Source organism: Cygnus olor, chromosome 2 (genome assembly GCF_009769625.2).
Source record: "Cygnus olor isolate bCygOlo1 chromosome 2, bCygOlo1.pri.v2, whole genome shotgun sequence".
NCBI lineage: Eukaryota > Metazoa > Chordata > Aves > Anseriformes > Anatidae > Cygnus > Cygnus olor.
The window spans coordinates 139,130,723-139,150,000 of record NC_049170.1 but is presented as its reverse complement, the minus strand read 5'-3'; the positions used below and the strand labels follow the sequence as shown (position 1 = coordinate 139,150,000).

Here is a 19,278-nt window from a genome sequence, read left to right as displayed (position 1 = left end):
TGGTTCTTTACGGAACCTTGTTCTCAAAATCCTCCCGAGCCTCCTCTGTCACACACCAACTCGAATGCCTACAGCCAGATGGGCTGCAGAGGACAGTTATGTGAGCAGGAGCACTGGGAAGCACACCAGGAGCATCCGCTGTCACCAGGCACCCACACAACACGCGGTACAGGACTATCAGGTTTGCTTTCCACTCCGAAGCCGATGGTAACGTGATGCTGGTTAACATCTCCGTAGTCCACTCCTCCCCTTCCTCTGGTGCTGCTGTGTAAATCAAGCCTCAGGACCTATAAACTAATGAACATGCTAACCTATCTCAACTGCATCTGTCCCTAATATCCCATTAAAAGTCTCGTGGTCTTCATAAATGCACTCTGCGAAAGGCAGAAGGAAGCAGAGTCAAATGGAAATTTACCCTTCCCCTTTCCAATAAATGTCCCGCTGAGAGACAAAATAAGCTACAACAGACACTTCCAAATATTTTATCTTTCCCCACCCCCCCCCCCAATCACAGGCTGGATTTTTTTTAAGGAATGCTTTTATTTCAGTATGAAAAAAAAATCCCATTAGGTTTTAATTCACATTCTCATGATTCAAACGTCCTTAGTAAAATGTTGACTCTTTTCAGACAGGTTTTGTAAATAATTTGGAACTAAATCTTTCCAACCTGTCTTTCCTTTCCCCCAGGAGCCCAGCCTGAACACCAGGGCACCCCGGAGGAAAGGACTTCTATGTAGCAAGTTGCAATTTTATGATGGTGTAAAACAACAAAAAAAAAGCCCTAAACAATTAATGTTATACCTGACACTTATTTACGAGTGCACAGAAGCAATCTGAAAGCTGTAAAATCTGTCACCAGCCTCGTTTAATCTCTCCCTGTGAAAGACATTGGTACTTGTCACTTTTATTACCGGCAGCGCAGCGACTGGGTATTTTAGAGCTTGTTAAGTAAGTTGGGTCGGATCCACAGGCGGTGTAAATCAAACTCCTGTCCTTGCTCCAACATATCTGTGGTCAGGGATTGCTCTGCGGAGCCATTGCACAACCGGTGCCGCCCCAGGGGGTCTTACATCAGGTGCAGCCTCAGTGAGCCGCAGAAAGGCCGGGATCCGGCCGCATGGGCCTTTTGGCTCTGCTTGGGGCTGGGTCCCAGCCCCACCTCGCTCTCCTGGAGCCTCTGCTGAAGCCCCTTGGTCCAGCCCCATCCCCTCACAGCCCCAGTGCCACGTTCAGGAGCGTGGAAATGGCAGCTCTGAACAGATTCATTTTTGGGGGAACGTCAGGGTGAGACCAAGGGCTGGAACGCTTTTCTCCCCACTGGGAAGGGGAGGAGGAGCCGGTTTTTGGCAGCGGGCTGCGTTAGCACAACACTTCGGGATGAGTAAATAGCTCAAGGTAAAAGGGTGGTGAAGATCTGAGTAGAGTTGCTGTCAACCGAGAAAAAGCACTCATTGCAGACTTCTCCCACAGCCGTGGAAGGTGCCTGCATCCCAGCTCCGTCCAGCTCCCGGCCCCGTGACGTGGGAGTGACGAGGACGTGACGCTCAGACGCCGGGCTCGAGCCTTATCTCCCACAGAGCAATAAAAGCCGCCTCGTGAGACGTTATAAAAAGCACCTCTCGGCTCTTTCCCAGGTTTTAGTCTCTCTGCCCGTATCATCTTTGCCCTCGAAGGGCTTTCTGCCAGTGGGGTCGCACCGCTCGGAGCTGCCTCTCAGCAGGTCCCAGCCTGGGCTGAGCTTGCTGGTGGTGCTGCAGGGAGAGCTTGGAGTTGAGGTGGGTCTCACCCACCCACACACCAGCAGGGAACACCCAGAGCCTTAAATCTGCTGCCAGGTGATGCTGGGGTACCCTAGGAGATGCCCTGCACTACTGCCCGCACTGGCCATCACCCTTGAGATGCCCGTCCCTGGCTTGGCAGCAGCTACATTTACCCTTTGGCCTGGGCTGTGCCCATGGGCCCCCACTGTAAGCACATTTCACAGAGTGGTTAAGGCTGGAAGGGACCTCTGGAGGTCACCTGGTCCCAAATGGTGTCCTCCATATATCCATCGCAGTTCTCCTGTGCGATGTGCCTCCCACCGAGCTTCTTGCTTCATCTGTCTCCGCAAATCTGCAAATCCCCACTGAGGGAACCTCGGCTTGCAGCAGGCTGAGCAGGCTTGTTTTCAGCTTTCTCTTGAACAGCAACGTCACAGGTGGCAGCTCCTGCTGTGGCGGTGCCATCTCATCACGAAGTCGGAGCAGTGTCTGACTCTGCATCTTCCCTCACGGCTTTTATCGTTCAGGTCTCACTTTCCCAGCAGCTGAGGGATGAGTGGCACTAGCAGCTACATGCCTGAGCTTCGGGTCATCGTTCTGCGGCTGCTTATCAGCCGTGATGCATCAAACAGCTGTGCCTGATTAATGCGGACGCTGTACACAAGGCCTCCTCGTCAGCTGCAGTGCTCTTCAGCCATGCTGAACGTGTGAATTCATGAGTGATGCTTGTGTGAATAATCACCAAGATCAGCTAGATCTTTTTTCCAGCTGGCTCACCCACATCTGCCTCTGCCTTCGCTCCAGGAGCCTCTATTCCCCTTGTTCCCAAACTGAGCTCCACCACTTGGCTTTCCTGTATTTTAAGTGTGTATTTCAAGTCACTGCCTTCTCCAGTGCTCCTGTACGAGGGTTGTGAGAAATGCCACTGGCATTTATCTCACGTTTTTCAGTCCTGAAGTTACTTTCACGTGTCCTTTTTTTTTACATACTTTTCCTCCCTTTCATACACTCCTACCTGGTCTCGATGGCCCAGAGCACGCTGACTTTCCGTGTTGGATTTGCTTGGAAATACACCAACGTAGTGCTGGCCTTTGCCATCTGGAGGCTCCTTCCCCAGCCTCTTCCACGTCCTCTGTGCCCGAGGTTCAGACAAGGCGCTGGTTGTTAGCAGTGTGCAGGGAGGGCTGGCCTCTGTTTGCACAGCTCCTTTTGGCAAGGGGACAGGGAGCTTACAGCCGCTGCCAGATAGCGCAGGCCTCCAACAATAAAAGCACGCTGCTTTTGTCACCTCTGGACTCTGCACCGAAGAAGATGGCTTTGGCTGCAGCACACGACGTGGTGGCTACCAAACTGCTGCGGGATCCACCCAGGTCCCGGGCCGGAGCTGCAGCCCGTGGAGAGGAGCCCACGCAGGAGCAGGGGGTCTGGGGGGAGCTGCCGCCCGTGGGGGACCCGTGCTGGAGCAGTTTGCTCCTGGGGGATGGACCCCGTGGTACGGAGCCGTGTGGGAGCAGTTCTTGAAGAGCTGCTGCCTGTGGGCAGCCCCCGCAGGCTCAGTTCGGGAAGGACGGCATCCCGTGGGAGGGACCCCACGGGGAGCAGGGGCAGAGAGCAGTGGAGACGAAGCATTAGGGACTGACCACAGCCCCCGTTTCCCGTTCCCCTGCACCCCTCGAGAGGGAGGAGGTGGAAGAGGGTGGATGGGGGGAAGGTGGTTTTGGTTTGCTTTTAGTTCTCACTGCTCTAGTCTCTTACTAGTAGGCAATAAATTTCATGAATCTCCCTATGCTGAGTCTGTTTTGCCCATGACAGTAATTGCTGCGTGATCTCCCTGTCCTTACCTCAATCCATGACCTTTTATTTTTCCACCATTTTCTCCCGCTGTCCTTTTGAGGACAGAGAGCAGGAGAGTGACGCGATGGAGCAGAGATACCCACGGGTGTGAAATCACAACGTCCTGGTGTGCAGAGTGTGAGGCCTCCATGGGTGCCTGCAATGCCACAAGCGATGGAGCAGCCTCTGGTGAGTGCTGGAGGCAGGCACTGCTGCTCCCCTCTCCCCACAGCCCTGGCTTCTCAGCCTCTTTCTCGCCCTTGCTCTGCACCACAGGCCTTGCTTTCCTAGGAAACAGCCCCACAGCACGGAGCGTGTCAGAGCTTCTTGGAAATCCTTCTGCATTGCTCCATGCCCCTGTGATTGCTCAGGCCCCCTCCCTCCACTGCTCACAGGCGTTTTCGCTTCTGCCCCGTCCCGCTTGCCAATTTCCTTCCCTATTATGCAGAGTGGGATCTCACGTGCTGCAGCACGGCTCCCGCTCCCTCTCACCCCCCAGGAGATCTCTGCCGTTCCTCAGCTCCCCTGCAAGCAGCAGCAGACCCGCAGGAGCCACAGCTTCCCACACCTCTGCCCCACCGCTCCCTGCTGGGCATCTCCCCCCCCACCTGCTCTGCTATTGCCATGGCCGTGGCATCCCCACTCTCGCTCCTGTTTGCCTCCATAGCACTCGGTCTTCTTGTTTCCCCCCCTGATATTTTGCGCCAAAGGACTTCAGTTTGGTACAAGACCCTGGTGCACCGAGTCCTGCTCAGGCCCTCTCACACCCCCAGCTCTCACCAATGGCTGCTGATAATTTCTCCCAGGCTTCCACTGTTTTAAGCTGAAACTGGGAGTCTCCCTCAAATATGAATTCAAGACGTTGCCAACGCTGATGGAGAGGTTCAGCCACATCCAAGAGGAGGCGAGGAATGGGTGCTGCCGTGCCTCAGTCTGCGAGGAGCACTGGGTTGTAGCACCTTCCCCTTGAGCACCTCTCATGTGGCTGCTACAGGTGGCACCAGACATGTCCCTTCCCTGGGAAAATCCACCAAAACCAAAACCCAGCCAGTTTACAAACCTTCTAAAAGCATCCTCCATCTGCACAGCAAACCTGATCTCCTATGGGGTTTGTGGTGTTGAGGACTGATTTGGCTTCCAGGAACAAATAAGTGCCAGCTGGAGGCTTTTTTTTTTTTTGTGTGGCAGGGACATTTGAAAACCACTGCCCCACGTATGTCCCTCTGGTGAGTGGTAAATTGCAAGCTCCTGTGGCCACTTTTCCCATAGTTTGGGAATTTATTGCATCTCTTTCCTCTCTCTGCTCCCTTATTTCTGTGAAATGAATAGGGAATTAATAAGTGTGGCATCTGAAGGAGGCAGCCAGTGGCTTCCAGACACACACACATCCTCATACATATGTGAACACTTGTGCATGACTGCAGAAGCCTTTTCTCTTTTAGAAAACAAGACTTCTGAGGAGCAGCTGAGGAAACTGGTTGTTTAGTCTGGAGAAGACGAGGCTGAAGGTCGACCTCATCGCTCTCTACAACTACCTGAAAGGAGGATGCAGCAAAGTGTCAGACTCTTTTCTGTGGCAAGTGATAAGATGCAAGGAAACAATCTCAAGTTGCATGGGGGAGGTTAATTGGATATTAGTAAGAATTTCTTCACAGAGAGGGTGGTCAAGCATTGGAACGGGCTGCCCAGGGAAGTGGTGGAGTCCCCGTTGCTGGAGATAGTTAAGAGACTAAAGGGGACCTACAAAAAAGCTGGGGAGGGGCTGTTTGCCAGGCAGCATAGTGATAGGGCAAGGGGGAATGGCTTTAAACTAAAAAAAAAAAAAAAAAAAAAAAAAAGTAGACAAATTAGATATAAGGAAGAAATGCCATTGGACACGGCACTAAGGGACATGGGTGATGGGACTTGGTAGGTCAGGTTGATGGTTTGACTTGATGATCTCGAAGGTCTTCCCCAACCTAGATGATTCTACAATTCTTAGAAATCTGGATTCACAGCAAAGATAGCCTGTGGTTTTGGCCAGAAGCCAAACCCTGAGATGCTTGGACAGGGTGGCAGGACATCACCCAAGGAAAACAGGGATGGTTTTAACATCTACCTTAAAAAATAAATAAATAAAATAAAATAAAATAAAATAAAATAAAATAAAGTAAAATAAATAAATTATTCTTCAAAGACTACAAAGTACATACTCAGAAGTAAGGCCATGGGGAAGAGATCTGGCTCACTGTGGCAGGCTGTTATGGCAGAGGCATCTTCGCCGGGCCCCATCTCAGACCAAGTTCAGAGCAGGGCATAAGTAGGGAGTTACAAATCAAGCATGGGGCTGCAGAAGGGGAACAGGGAGTTATCCGATGGCCATGTGCAGGCATCCTCTGCTCTTCCACTGGCTGCAGCTAGGGGATATAGAGTCATCACTGAAAAGGGACCCTTCATGCCTGTGAGAGAAGCAGGGGAAGCTCACCTCCACTGCCACCTAAATTTGGGCAGCAGGTGAGATACTAATGAGGAAAATCCTTTTACCATGCTGATAGTCTCATGCATAGCAGAAAAGGGCCTTCTGCCTGCAGAGGCTGTGCTTCCCAACGAGCCTTCACCCAGCCCTGGTGCAAAGAAGACAGCTTTCATCTCTTTCAGAACAGCAATGCCGCAGAGGCCAACCAAAGCAGTCTTTGCAGCATGAAGCTGCTGCTCAGCAGCAGTCAGATTCAGATGTATTTTGATCATTGAGCTCCTGCAGGACCCGTTACAAAGAATAATCATGGTTTGGCACGAAAGGGAGTGCACAGATGGGGGCACAAGCTGCAGTTTGCAGGTACAAAAGGAGATGGCTTTGTCCTCAGCTGTTGCCTGCTGCCTGTTCGGGGTTCATGGCTATGCCCTGTAGGCCCTGCTCCAGAATTCCAGGTTTCTTAGCCCAGAAAAACAAAATCTCTGGCAAAAGCAAGGAGAAAAGCAAAGGCTGACAAAGCATTTTCAAGGAGGTCTTGGTTACTTCAGTCTCACAAGTGCTATGCAGAAGAACCTCAGTGGGCTTTGTGCATGTCTAACCACACCAACGTGCTGCTCTCACTGAGCCTCTGCGGCTGCCAGGGCTGGAGCAGGTGCCTGTGTCAACTGCTTTCCTGCTTAAAACAACAATAATTTTGGTCCAGAGAGGGAAAGGACCAGTCACTGTCAGCAGCTGGTAGGTCTCCAAGACCCGGAACCAAGATACGCCAGGAAATGATCATGCAAATCTCATTAAAATGTGTCCATCCTCTTTCTGCGTGAGTTAAAAAGCCCCGGTGCTCCCTGCCAGAGCAACAAGTGTCAAAGCTGACTGCGTTGGGCTAAACCACGAGCTGATCTCAACACAGCCCGTTGAGAAACAGGGCTAAACACTTCGGGATTTTCTCTCGGCCAACCTCTAATTGCAGGGTCTAGCAATCGTCAGCAGCTGAGAGCTGAGGTGTGGATCAAGCAACAGCTTAAGCAAGTGAGCATGGCAAAACAAAACAAAACAAAACAAACAAAAAAACCAACAGCAACAGAATCACAAAGGGGTGTTATTTTTCTGAAGAATGAATCCAAGCTTCTTACTGCGCAACAGGGCTAGGCGCTTGGAGAGGTGGCCTTGCAGGTGCTCACTCTCCTCAGAGGGCGTTGCTCGGACGTAGCAAGACGCACGAGGCTTTCAGTCTGAGCCAAGATCACTTCTAGAGCCTGGCCTCTGCGTCTGGTTTGTGTTTAGCTGTTGCTGCCTTCATTCAAGGGTGCAAGCACGGGGAACTTGGGCAAGCAGCGCCTGCTAATGCGCTTCACCTTTAGAAGGCAGCGGAGCAATAACGTGCTTGAGTCACAGCTGAACACACTCGATGGGGCAGACGCTGATGCACTCCACTAAATTTAGATCAGCCTGGATCATCTGAAAAAGAAAGCAGGAAAAAAAAAAAAAAAAAGGAAGGAGGACAGAGAAGGCATTTTCTTTAAAGATGTTAAAGAGTAATCAGAGAGAAATGATAAGGGCAAAGAAAATATTAACACTTTGCATCTCTGGCTGCAAGAGAACAGATATTTTCTTAACCAATAATCTGATTACTGAGAGCAGATGATGAAGAATTAAGAAACCAGGAGATAAGATCAGGGATAGTTAATATATAGCTTGGGATCCATAAAAGCAGTAAAAACGAAAGACCACATGCAGGCATGCTGAAGGAAATGGGAAAAGAAATTAGAGACGCTTTAGCAAACCTTTTCAGAAGTTCAAGAGAAACCTCTTAGGATGGAAAACATAACAAAAAGCAATTGCTGAGGGAAAGCAGCCTGAGGGCAAGTCAAGGCTATGTCTAGTCAGCTTGAAATCCATTGCTGGAAAGTCTAAAAGCTCTCCAAAAGATCAGTTTGGAGAAATGCATAGAAGAGCACGGCCTTCCCAGGCACCCTCCCTAATTTGCTTGAATTCACAGAGACTGCTGCTGGCAGAGCACAACAAAGTAGTGGCACACGGCAGGAATTTCTCAAACAATGCCTGCCTTGAAAATAATTTTTAAAAAGAGAAATTGGAAGAAGTATGTGACTAAAAACCAAATGACCTACACAGGAAGAGGAAAAACACACTGAGATGTATTTGTCATGATTGTCCTTGCTGTTTCAATCACAGAATCACAGCATCACAGAATGGTTTGGGTTGGAAGGGACCTTAAAGCCCACCCAGTTCCACCCCCCTGCCATGGGCAGGGACACCTCCCACCAGACCAGGTTGCCCAAAACTCCAGCCCCGAGGCTTCTCCAGTCCCTGGACAAGTTACATGGCAAATCCAAGTGTCATCACGGGGGTTTTGTAAAGCAGTTTTAAGTTACATTGAACATTATAACAATGCATATGATATTACAAAGACGCACATCCAGCCCTTTGTCATATTCAAAACCATTACGCTGGCTCTGCTTGTAGGATTTAGCTAAATGTGGAAACAAACTTGCATGGTCTTTGCCTGGATGACAGGAGGGTTGGCACAACGGGGATTGCAAGAGTCATGCAGCTGCAGTATCATTAAAGAAAATGAAGCAATAAGTTTGCATTGTTTGAATTAAGTAGATGTGATTTATTAACTAATGAAAATAAATTCAGAAGATTCTGGTCACATAAATATATACAAATAAAGATAAAGGTAACCTAGAAATCAAAGCCTAAGATACAAATTTTTAAAAACATTTTAATTTGGTAAAATATTTAGCTAGGTGATATTGTTTCGGCATTTTGGTCTCAGCTCCTCCACCATGATCAGCACTCAAGAAATGACATAAAGTTGATATATCTTTAATTCCTACTGTTTTATTTCCTATGCTCTGTGTAATGGTTATTCTATTTAGCTTTAGCTCCCTTAAAATAAAGTGCTGCAACTCATATTCTTGGTATTGCTATAATGCTTTTTAACTTCTGCCTGTGCTAGCATTTCAAAAGTAGCTAACCATAAGGGAAGAAACTTCATGTAAATGTTGTAATTCCATCCATTTCATTAGACACCAGCATCTTATGAAACAGAGAGCACAATGACCTCATTTGCATGTCCTGCTAATGATGCTGTTGCACTGCAACATCCAGAGAGCTGCTGTGCTTGCGGCTGGCCAGGCAGCTCTGCAGTTTGCTCAGGCAGGCTCCTGCTTTAAATATTAACTCTGACATGAAAGCTTTTGCTGGGACAGGTGAGAAAAGAAGACCATGAAGAGGAAGTATCAGCAGGTCCCACAAAATCACAGAGTCCTGGAGTGGCTGAGGCCGGCAGGGCCCTCTGGAGCCACCCGGTGCCACCCGTGCCCGAGCAGGGACACCCAGAGCAGGGTGCCCAGCACCACGTCCAGGCGGCTTCTGAAGGGCTCCAAGGAGGAGACCCCACAGCCTCTGGCCAGCCTGTGCCAGGGCTCCGTCACCCGCACAGCACAGAAGTGCTCCGAAGAGTGCCGAGAACACCATCAGCCTTCTTAGCAGCCAGGGCACATCGCTGGCTCATGTTCAACTTGGTGCCCACCAGGACCCCCAGGTCCTTTTCTGCAGAGCTATTTCCCAGCTGGGTCGCAGCCTGGACATGAACCCAGTAACTCTGTGGGCACCTCACCGTTGTAGGAACACCAGGAGGAGCTGCAGTGGGAGACAGGACCCAAAGCTGCCATCTCAGGAGCCTCAGGGTGGCTGAGGAGTCTTCAAGGGATTTCACACTTCTGCTGCAACAGAGAGTGTTCAGAGTTCAGCACCGCATAAAATAACGTAATGGCCTAGCAGCAGCATGTCACACAAGGCTTGGAGCAGTCCAAGCTTTGTAATTGTAGCACAGAGATACTGGGACATGGGGCAGGAAATGAGGGAACCCATAAAATGCTCCACCTCAAACCCTGAAGTCAGAGGTGAAAAACTGCAGACAGCCTCAGTCACATAAGTGCAATGTTTACGAAGCTGGGTTGAATGATTTCCAGTATGAGGAACATGAGTTTTGCATGCAAGTAAGTTGATGAGTAAAGGGAATCATGATGATGCCCATACTTACGCCTACATCTACATCATCTGTCATGTATTGACTATGCAGGAAGAAGGATTGACTTCTCAAGAGAAGCCAAAAAAAATAAAAAAGCAAACTCATCTAAATTATTCAGGGACACCATTGGAAAAGCCCTTTACAGTTCCACTACTTGCACAGCACACACAAGGACAAAACACAGCAAGCAAGCACTTCAGCATTGGCATCCTCTTATAGTCCTCTTATATTCCTCTCTGCATGTATGGATCTAGGTAAGCTTTGGAGCTCACTGGGTACAGACTTGTGACCATCTCTTGCCATAGAGACCATGGAAACACCGAGGCTGTGGCTCTGGAGGCCCTTATGGGACAGAATCACAGAGTGAGCATTGCTGAGGCTGGTGGGCACCTCTGGGGATCATCCAGTCCCACCCCTGCTCAAGCAGGCTCAGCCAGAGCAGACTGCTGAGGACTGTGTCCAGCCAGGGCTTGAATATCTCCAAGGCTGGAGACTGCACAAACTATCTGGGCACACTGTACTTGTGTTGAACCACCCATGCAGTAAAAAATGATTTTTCTCATTTGCAAACAAAATTTCCTTTATTTCAGTCTGTGCTCATTGTGTCTCATTTTTGTGCCACTATAGCAGAAAACGCAAATATTTTGTAGAACATTTTGCCCATTTTGTTTGGCGTTTGTCATGAGCAGGGTACCAAGAGAAGACTTTATATCTAAGGCACACCTATGAAGAGACTGAAAATGCAGTGGGTCTTGCCGTCTTTCACTCCTGCTGATCTGAATCCAAAGCAAGTCCAGCATCTCTGGGCAGGCACTGCAGAGGAACAGGTTTCTGAAATGCAGTTGGTTCCTGGCATAAACCAGCTTTCCCTGTAGGGCCATGCCACAAGTGGCCAGCACCGCTGCCAAGAGGCTCTGCAAAGCAGGATGCGTAGGGCAAGGGTTACTTTAGGTGCCAGCATCAGGCAGGAATGCTTCCCATGAAGAGGGAAGTGGTATGCCAACGTTTGTACTGCTGTTGTCAGAAACCACAGGAGCATTTTGTTGGTCCCAGCAGTGCATGGACTGGATTATCACAAAAAAAGTTCTTAAATCCTACTCATGGACTTGATGTCTGTGCAACAATCTCAGGTAAGCAGGTGATTTCCTTAGGTATAAACCCTAGGCAGATAAAGTGATTGCGGGAAAAGGATGTCTCATGCCAGTCTGGCTTATTTGTCCTCCAGTGTGTAAAAGGTTTGCAGCAGATAAGCAGAACTTCATACTGCTAATTACATCTGCAAGCTTTGCATTATTTTACCTGTATCACAGCATACAGCCAAGTGGGAGAACTTTGCTGTATAAATCCAGAATTAGCTTCTATACACTGTGTAATTGAGAAAGCAGCTTCTTTGCATGGCTTTTTGCTTCATTGCAGCCAGGTTTCTTACCTAAACCTGAGGCATCCTGCAGAGAGAAGCCAGGTAGAGGATATCAGCGTCAAGCCAACAGACGACAATGAAGAGATGGTCTGTCAACTGCATTTGTGTGTGTCCAGTTTTTTCATGATTGGAAATCTCCTACATCTGGCAAAATATCAGAAGCCTCACAGGGTGCGTGTAGTTCCAGCCTGGCCTGTCTTCTGTTAGAAGAACGTGTTGAAATAATGTCTAGAGGTCTGGCTGGGAGGCATTCTGAGGAGGTAGGTGTTATATCCTTATTGCTTTCTAGGTAAAAAGGGAGTGATCAAAGGCCTGGATTGGAACAGGCTCTTTTATAGAGAAATACAGATGCCAATCCCAATTTTGAAGTTTGCCGCCAAAGGGGATCTGGAAAGAGATTTCTGGAAGGAGCAAGTCAACGTTTTATGGACATCATCCACCTTCAAGACTGCTGAATCCTCCCTCCCACCTCTTAATCCAGAAGCAAGATGGCAAAGAAAGGAAAAGAGATTTATTCAGAAACGATGCAGAGACGTGGGGGTGCAGCACCTCCAGCATCACTCTTGGGACTGGGGCTACAACAACACCTCGGGGGAAAGGCCACACTCTGTGCCCACCTCAGCCCTCCTCCTTGGGCTACGGAAAACCACCAGTGATGGCGAGAGCTCTGCTCCATGCCAGAGCATCAGCACTTGCCCCCCATCCCTGCTTGCCAGCCTCTCAGGGAGGCTCAGCCCTGCCTGCGCTGCAGCCGCCCCGCATGGTCCCCAGGGCCATGGGGAAGCCCAGCTGCCAACGCAGGTCTCTGTGTGTGCTCCTCCCATAGTTCTGTTTTGCTGAAAGCACTCCTTAGTTTTCAATTTCAACTGTAAAGTAAGGGGTTCAAAGCCTCAGGGTTTCTCTCCCATGCTCTGTGCTTCTCCTCTCCTCCTCTCCCCTTTCCCTCCCCATCATGCCTCCCAGCTCCGTTCCCCCAGGGTGCAGCCTTTCCCCAAAACCCCTACATTCAAGCCCTGCAAATGATGCTGCCATCCCTGCATTTCTCCCCAAGCTGTCTCCAGTGCCCAGGCACCTAGGAAGGAAGACCTTTCTGCTAGATCCTCATCCAGCTGGGGCTTTACAGAGCAAAACTACAAACAGCAACTCTCAGACAGACCGTGGAGCCTGTAACTGCAGAAACAGTACAAGATATACGTGTTAATTTGTGGTTAAGGCCTATTTATCTGGAACGGCACTGGAGGGTGGCTTGGCCTTTCCTGTAGCGTAGCAGTTAGAACTGCCAGAAGTAAAAGGCATTAAAAGTTAATAAAAAAGTCTGAAACACACTCATTAAAATACTTGGAAAACTTCACAGTTTGGCTTCATACCACAGAGAGAGTATGCAACAACTTGACTGGGCTTGCCTGCCTCCCTAGCAGACTGTCTTGACTTAATACTTAAAAAAAAAATTACCTGGCGCCCAGTGCAGTGCTAAAAAGCCCCTGCCATGTCAGATGCTGTTGTAATTTGCCCTGGAAATGCATCTGAAGCAAAGGAATGTGTGAGCACAAGTCCAGAGCCCGAACAAGGGGAAATACTGATTGTTATACAGATCGGTGGATAAAGATGGTATTTTATTCACTTTAACTCCCAGCCCCAAGTTCCGTGGGCTGACAGCTCTCCCACCCTGCTCCTGCTCGCCTGGTCTCCAGACAGACTGGTGTTGTGGCTGCTCTCCCAGAGCAGCTCTTTGGGCACCACAGCATCGGGCGGCCTCTCTGGAGCCATTTCAAGGAAAATCCAGCCCTGTGTTTGACCTCATTCCTCTATTTACTCACTACACTAATTAGGCCAGGCGGAGGGAAGGCCAACAAGACAGGTAGGATGGACTATTTGCATAGCTGCGAGCGGTTTCTATCTTATGGAGTGGAGTGGATTGAACCCTGGGTGGATCGTGGGTCAAGAGGTTGTTTGAGTTTCACATTCGTGGACGTGCTCTCCACAGCCGGCGTGCTTGTTACACTGCCCCACAGTACTCGGTGTCGGCTGCAGGGTCACGAACTGAGGCCCGAACACCGAGCTGTCGGGGCAGCTCTGAAGATTGGGGGTCAGGATTGCCGTGGTTATGCACCCGTGTGGCGGCACCCCAAGGACAGGCCCTACGGTCGCGTAGTGAAGGCCGCCCACTGTCCGTCCCCGCAGTACGGGCTGCCTGAAAGCGTGAGCTTCGGTGGTGCCAGAGCCTCTGATTTATCAACAGCTGAAGCCCTCTTGGATCCTTTGTTTAGTTCTAGGGTGAAAATTAAGAGAGATATGAAGTGCCAGTTTAGGATTCTTGCCTAATCCCTGCTCCTCCTACCCCACCCCGCTTACCCAGGACACAGAGCCTTTGGCTAATATTCCACTATTACTATCACATTTGGGATCATCCTGCAGAAAATCACATTCTCCTGCTTCGTTCAATACACAGTGGTTACCTGAGGACCAGGACATAGCAAATCATGAATTTTGCACTTATTACAGCTTCTGTTAGTGCAAGGTTGCCTTTGGCTTGTGGGCCTGTTTCCTCATGTGATATCACTGAGATAAAGTCAGAGCCTGTCATTGCTCCTCCCCTTCTCTCATTGCTTATTCCTCCAGCAGTCCTGCAGCAGAACTAGCACATCTCCTCAGATTAAGGCAAATCCCAAACTCCAAGTACGTCTATTCATTTTCAACATATACATTTCTTACTTGCTCTAAATCCAGATAAATCTCATCAATGAACCAAGTTACATGACTCTATCTGTGGCAGGCCCTCCTAAACTGAGACCTATTTTTAATTTCACAAATCTCTGTCAAAACTTATTTGCTGTTTTTGAAACAACACAGATGACAGAGCTTTCAGTTGAAGACAAAAGGTGAATGATCCTAGATTTGGATCATCTGTAGTTTATAGCCAGAACAGTGTGTGCTAAGCAGTTCTCTGAAATATGTAAAACTGAAATACTTAGTGAGTTTTGTACTAAAGCGTTTACTTATTATTTATTTCGAATACACCCTTGGAGTTGACTTTACGGACACATTTCCACAGTGCTCTTGCCCCCTCCAGTACTTGTCCTGTGAGGTGCTGAGTTCTCTATCAGCTTCTCTTCCCTACATGAGCACTCAGACTCAGGTATAATATATGGAGCCTTATGGCTTTTTTTTTTTTTTTTTTAATAGGGCTTACTTTACTGAGGAAGGCAACCAGATAGCATTTTTCCTTTTGTCTAGGCCATATTATGGGTCTACGTGCACGTACCAGCTCTTTAGCAGTGGATTGATGTTCCCAGCCATTTTTCCTTCAGGATCCTGCTGCAGAAGATTTGAGCTCCATGTTCTACACGTTCCCCACCTTGGCAAATCCCAAAGCAGGGCTGTGAGGACATGCAGAGCAAGTTCAGAGCAGGCAGGCGGTGCAGGGATCACTGGGATCCACACAACACCACATGTAAGGAAGACAAGATTTCTAGCCTCCCCACCCATGTTTCCTCATCAGAATGCCTTCTGCTTGAACGGTGCTGAGCTGCCAGCACCTTGCTTAGTTTGGGTGACTGAACGAAACCAAAATCCCTGTGGAGGAAGCATCTCTCAGCATCCCTGGGTAGCAATGACTGCTTTTAGGGAGAAAAACTTTCTGGCAAAACCAAAAACAGCACCCAGCTCCTCCAGACCCCCTTGGCCTATCTCCTTTCTTCACAGGAAGCTCCCTGAAAGACGTCTTGGTCGGTAAGGGCCACTGTTGAAGGGGTGGAAAGGAGCCCACACAGTGGAAGGTATGCACATGCCTTCCTTCTACAACTTCTCTATTATCAGTAAAGAACAAAGAAATCACAGATGTGTATCTGATGTGTTTACATGAAAGCTGCATTATTTACTGATGCTTTTAAGGTCATATTTTGCTTCAGTCAAGCAATGAAAAAAATGTGGAGAATATCTTGCAGCTAGTTAGCTAAACACATTTTTCTGCCTTTGGATTGGGCAAGACAGATACTCACAATAAACTTTATCTGGGGGACAGTTCAAGGAATCGTCAAGAGAGTCCAAAATCCAGTAACTCAAGGTCACCCATCCACTCAGGGGGTTCAGGCTGGCTGAACAGTGACCATAAATCATTACGTTTGACATTGACTCGGTGTCCTGTGTAAAGTGTGTGTGAGTCTGCACGGAGTTCCAGTGGGAGGAGATCGTATCACAGCAGCCATGCTCAGAAGCAATAACTGGTTGCTTCTATCAAGAGGCACAGACTCCACTGGGTATAGAAAAATAATTTTCCACTTAATCACTGGGAGTTTTAGTTGAAGCGTGCATATTCATAGGAGTGTATGTCGCCTAAGCCCATTTTGATGGATCTATAAATCCAAGAAATCGCTGTCTGCAGACACAATCAGCAAACAGCCCTGGTGCTCCTGCCCATCACACCACATCCTAGGAGGGGGCATAACATGATGGCATTTCCTCTTGGCATCCTAATAACTTTCTGCAAGCTATGGGGGCACCATCATGATGGTATCCAAGTACGCCCCAGTGACCTACCAAGACAAGGAATTTTACAATTGGGAAAGTGAAAGATGGGAAAATTGAATTGCCTAGGGCTTTTTGGCAATCTATGGTTCAGAAAAAAATATTGGGTGTCTTGAACAGAAGTTTAATGTCTTACACACTGAAGCACCCTTCCTACTAAACACACTCATAGGTGTAGTAGTTCAAGACCCCCACTTGCTTATTGAGGTGCCAAGAAACTACTTGTATGGTCAATTTTTTCCCACAATCAGCTCTGAAGTCTGTGGCCCTGGTGAGTGTGAGAGGTAGGGTACTACTTAAATGGATCTTTTTGATCCAGTGGTTGTCAAATACTGCTACTTGAGGCCCCTGGGGAAAAGTCAAGAGAAAAACCAGACAGTTCCTTTTAGTCCTTGAGAATGGGAAGTTCAAAGTCATTTTGCATTGTCGTATCACCAGTTATGCTTCAAGACTGTCCATAACATTAAGCCTATGATGTAGCTTGAGCTAGAGCAAAGCCTATTGGCCACAACTTAAATAGCTCCCAAAATAGAAACCTCCTACAATAAATAAAACAAGAGCTGTTCATGCACCAAGACACGTGTGAGAGAGACTGCTTGTAAATATTCTCTGCAGTCTGCGTAGGAGTTGTGTGGAGGCAGCCCGAGGATCTCCAGCGGCAGAGAAAGGAGATACATGGACATTTATTCCACTGAGCTTCTGGGGAAAGGGGTTTTAATATGTGCTGGAAGAAACTGGGGATTTAAGTTATCAACAGGACAAAGTTCACCAGGACAATATAAGTGCACATCTAAGGAAAAAGGCCTAAGATCTGCGCTACTGCCTTGTACACTTCCTACCCCACCAGAAGAGTTTTAGTGATAAAGTGTCTCTCATCATGCCTTTTCGCTCTTCACCTGGCATCTTTAAGCATTTCAGCTAAAATCTGGGAGGAAGGAGTCACAAATTTACTGTCTGTAGCAAATTTCCACTGGATGGAAATCTCTTTCCTAGTCGAGAGGCTCCATAAAGTACTGGAAAAATAATTAAGCCATGCAAACAACATCTTTGCCCAACCTGGGCAAATCCCAGCCTCGGCCAGGTAGCTGTTCTTACAGGGGCACAAGCGAACTCTGCTGCACGCACACGCAGGTGGACACACGTGCACACCCATATGCATGGGGGTGATAAGCGGTGCTGGTAGCACCTTCTGGTTACAGCCTGCTCCTCGTTTCCCCCTCCATGGCTCTCGCACAGCCCTGCACACATCTGCCTCTCGGGGCCGAAATGTTTCTGCGCTGCCTCGGGCTGTTTCACGTGCTTTTCTACTTACCCGTGTTTTATATTGTTGGCCAAAAAAGTTCAAGCATTACCAATAAAGACAGTGGGAGCGGAAAAATGTTAGTTTACTCTATTTTTTCCAAAATTTGATAAAACGTGGGCGGATATTTTTTATGTGATTTATGGAAACACAACTTCTCCCCTTTCTTCTTTCTCCTTCCCACCAATACCCAACTCTGGAGTTTCCAATACTTTCCCAGAGACAGAAAACATGCACATTTCTCTAGTTTTTTTTTTTTTCTTTTTAATAGTTCAATAATTCCTTTTAACATTTTTTTCCTTAAGTCATTCTAACGCCAGTATCTAGGATAAAACATTTCAAATTAAAACCTGGATATTTGACAAGGGGTAGCTTAACCAAAAATAGCACTAGACTTTTCTCACAAAATGACTTAGTGACCAATACAAGGCCTATCTGTATTAGAAGCAGGATTGAAAATATGTAAGCAAACAGTTCAAATCTACTACACGAGTTTATTTTGTGTCCTTGTGTACTTGTACCCACGATGCTAACTTCAAAGCAGACCTTCCAGGGTGGCAGCTCTGTTAGGAATGCAGAAAAGGGTACCCATCACGACCTTTCTCATCAGAAGTTTCCAACGATGACCTGGCAGGTCTGCGACTAACAAAAGCCTCCAGGGAAACACAGGAGTGGCTGCAATCTGATTGCAATTCTGGGGAAAGCCCGGGTCTGCCAGCGGTAGAATAACCCACCCTGTGAAGTTCCTTCTCATTTCCATCTCCCCCAGGTCAATCACTGCAGCTCTATTTTTCCAAGCTGCATATGAACTTCAAGAAGAAACCCCAGTCACGCTTAGTTTTGCAGCAGGCAGGATTTCCCCTGTCACAACAGCTCCTCCTACCCTAGTCTTATGATGCTGATTTCCATCACTTTCCTGCATCAACTGTACCCTGCTAGGAGCAAGCAGAGTGGCGCAGCGGAAGCGTGCTGGGCCCATAACCCAGAGGTCGATGGATCGAAACCATCCTCTGCTATAGGCTTTGGTTTTCCTGGCTCCTGCCGTGAGTTTTAGGGCTGAGAGAGCTGGGAAGGCTCCGGGGAGACCTTATCACAGCCTTTCGATACTTAAAAAAGGGGCTTATAAAAAGGATGGAGAGGGATTCTTTACGCAGGCAGATAATGATAGGAAAAGGGGGGAATGGTCTTAAACTAAAAGAGGGGAGATTTAGATAAAACATTAGGAAGAAATTCTTCACTCAGAGGGTGGTGAGGCCCTGGCACAGGCTGCCCAGAGAAGCTGTGGATGCCCCATCCCTGGAGGTGCTCAAGGCCAGGCTGGATGGGGCTTTGGGCAGCCTGGTCTGGTGGGAGGTGTCCCTGCCCACGGCAGGGGGATGGGACTGGATGGGCTTTAAGGCCCCTTCCAACCCAACCCATTCAGTGATTCTGTGATGCTATGATTTGTCTCTGGGGTGAACTGGAACTATGGGCCATTTTAGTAACACAAATTGCACTAATGTCCACAATTTAGCTACAGAAATAACTTCACAGTGGTGTCTCCAGAAGATTATCCTTGAAACTGTAATGTCCTGTAACACAGACATGTAAAATTAGTGTATCTATATTTGAAATCAGGCATCTTCTTCCCCACTCCCCGTTTTGGATATCTATACATACATATACATGTGTGTACACGTGTGTACACTGGTCAAAATGTGACTTTATAAGCACCACTGTGAACATGTGTAAGTATTGGTATGGAAAAATACATGGCACGTTCTTTCTATTTCTTCAATGCCCATTTTGCTGCTGGTATGGCATCCCAGTGAGTGCTGGGCCATTCTCGGTCTTGCATGTAGACACAGGTACACATGTGTATGTAACCAGGAAATAGCTCCGGCTGAAGACCGGGTAGGATTTATGAATCAGTGGCCACACAGCTCCCCCAGT

General features: G+C 48.2%; 1 non-coding gene across 1 annotated transcript; it reads left to right on the top strand.

Moving 5' to 3' along the window:
• The first annotated feature begins 18,290 nt into the window (after positions 1 to 18,290).
• Positions 18,291 to 18,362, top strand: TRNAM-CAU. Its single transcript has one exon. It is a non-coding gene; the product is annotated as a tRNA-Met (tRNA).
• The last annotated feature ends 916 nt before the right edge of the window (positions 18,363 to 19,278 follow it).